At 35.2% G+C, this 2,730-nt stretch overlaps 1 non-coding gene across 1 annotated transcript; it reads right to left on the bottom strand.

Annotated features, from left to right (window-relative positions):
* Positions 1 to 433: 433 nt before the first annotated feature.
* Positions 434 to 506, bottom strand: TRNAE-CUC (transfer RNA glutamic acid (anticodon CUC)). The gene has a single exon. It is a non-coding gene; the product is annotated as a tRNA-Glu (tRNA).
* Positions 507 to 2,730: the final 2,224 nt, after the last annotated feature.

Below are 2,730 nucleotides of genomic sequence, written 5' to 3'. Positions count from 1 at the left end.
GGATTCAAAAAAGTTAATGCTATTGCTTAAAATGACTCTGCCTGGGAGTGACTAATTCTAGTTTCTTCATCACCAGCCAACATTGATTGATTACCTGGCACAGGAGGGCGCCGAAACTGGCCTAGGCTGTCCCGAGCTTGCTAATTAGATCATTCTGCTCTCTCCTTGGTATGCTGCATCCTGTGATATTGATTAAAACCAACAAGTTAAAAATAAACCTTGAAATTTTCATTCTTTGTCTAGTTTTTAAAAATCATTCTTAATATCATATTCATCAGGGGAAATTACTCCTAACTTTTGTGTGTGTCACAACCTGCTTTTTGCTAAACATACATGCACACACATTTGTAGTATCCTGACACTTTATTGTGTACTATTTATATACGTATTTATTTGACGGCACCGGGTCTTAGTTGAGGCATGTGGGATCTCTTTCCTTGACCAGGGATTGAACCTGGGTCCCCTGCGTTGAGAGTGCAGAGTCTTAGCCACTGGACCACCAAGGATCATGCTAGGTTTTATATGTCATTTTATATTTTTCCACAGTGGTTGTAGCATGCACAATGGCTGTATAGGCCAGGATTCCATTATTTGACTGAGCATAATCTATTTATACAATCCCTGGTTGTTGGTTACTCAAATTGTTTCCACTTCCACTTTTAAAAACAAGGCTGTGTTATCTAGCCCTGAAGTCCTTTAAATATCACGACTGTAGGCAGATAGTTTTAAAGATGCAAGAAATCAGAATATATATGATCATGGTCCCACCCTAAGAAATCTCCTGGACAATCACCTGTATCCTGTCAAGAGAAGACTAGGGAAACAGAAACAAAAGCACTGATTATACTTAAACATAGCTCTAAGACTTAAGTACAAATAGGGGAAAAGTGGAAGAGTAGCATGTAAATATTAAACATTCTGACAAATTGGAAATAGTATAGCTAAAAACATTGGAGAAGAGAAAGGGAAAGTAAAATAAGACCATTGGTAGGCATGCAGGTAATGCCCAATATAAGTGGGAGTCAAAAGATGTCAGTTAAAAGTCTAAAGCAATTTAGAAATCCATGCAAGGAAAAAGGGAATCATGACCTTTTGCTTTAAAAAAACAAAATATTAATATAAAGGTAAGCACTGCAGTCAAAATATAAACTTTCTGAAATTTCAAAATACATAACAATAATAAGAAAGGGAAAGCATTTTTTATATTTGCAAAAAAAATATTAAGGATCATCTGCAAGCTCACAAAATAGCCACCCAGGAGCACTGCGGGGCTTCCCTTGTGGCTCAGCGGGTAAAGAATCCTCCGGCAAAGCCAGAGACATGGGTTCTATCTCTGGATCAGGAAGATCCCTTGGAGAAGGAAATGGCAACCAACTCCAGTATTCTTGCCTGGGAAATCCCATGGACAGAGGAGCCTGGTAGGTTATACAGTCCATGGGGTCTCAAAAGGTCAGACACAGCTTAGCAACTAAACAACAGGAGGGTTACAGGCAATGAGTAGGAAGGATAGGAATGGAAGGAAGATTTCTGAGTTTATCTTTTTATAGTTCTGACTTTTGAATCATGTAAAAATTATACGTATTTGAAAAGTAAAATTAATTCCAAAGGGGGAAAAAAAAGGCAAACATTAAACTTGAGTATAAACAGAAACGAATGAACCTAATTGCATTTCAGATGGTACATCAAGGGAGTTCCCTAGTGGTCCAGTGGGAAGACTCAGTGCTTTCACGGCCATGGCCCAGGACCAGTCCCTGATGGGGGAACTGAGATCCCACAGGCCACATGGTCTGGCCAAAATAAATAAAAAATAAAAACATTTTTAAAAATTGTACATCAGATGTAACTACATAGAAAGTGATATTAATTCAAGTGCATTTTTATTATACCTTCATAGAATATATTCTCATCTACTTCATTGTTTTTCAGTAAACCATTCTTCTGAGTTCCTGTGCTACCCATACAGCTACCCAGTCTTATAGTCTCAGCCTGAATCATGTGTTAACTTCTGGCTCAATCATTAATGGCCAGAAAGAAGGCTACATATTGCATATATGACCACCATTCCCAGTGTCCAGAGAGGGAAGAATGGTAGTAAGCAAGACAGAAGTACTAAAAGTTATTTACTCATCTTATGAAATATTATAATCTGAATGTGCTTACCCATCATTCTAGACTATCTTTTTTCATTTGCCAACTATGTATTAAGTACTTATGATGAGCATGGTAACGACTTAGATGCCACAAAGACACAAAGACGAGTTAGACATGTCACATCAACTTAGGAAATCAGGACACTTAAAAATGAAAATAGAAATTTAAACTTTAAGAAATTAATAATTTAATATTTTAAATAAATCATATATGGAGAAATTAAATTAGAGAAAAATTAAAATTATATTAATATATTTATAGATTAATGTATTATATTACTATTGATATGTAGTGTTAACAAAACAATCTATTAAGTGTGTTAGTCAAATTAATATTAATAAAATGAAAACAATGTATGGCAAAACCAATACAGTATTGTAAAGCAAAATAAAGTAAAAATAAAAAATTTTAAAAAATAAAAAACAAAATAAAATAAAATAAAAACAAATTAAATTGCATCCCAAGGCATTCAGAAGAAACGACAACAGTATAAAACTAACACAGGTCAGTTTGCAGAGGATGTGATTGGAGGATTACAGCATATCTTAGAAGTCATCTGCACAATCTTCCTTTCAGTTG

Source organism: Ovis canadensis, chromosome 3 (assembly GCF_042477335.2).
Source record: "Ovis canadensis isolate MfBH-ARS-UI-01 breed Bighorn chromosome 3, ARS-UI_OviCan_v2, whole genome shotgun sequence".
NCBI classification, from domain to species: Eukaryota; Metazoa; Chordata; class Mammalia; order Artiodactyla; family Bovidae; genus Ovis; species Ovis canadensis.
The sequence above is the reverse complement of the archived record's forward strand: the minus strand, read 5'-3'. Positions and strand labels throughout refer to the sequence as shown.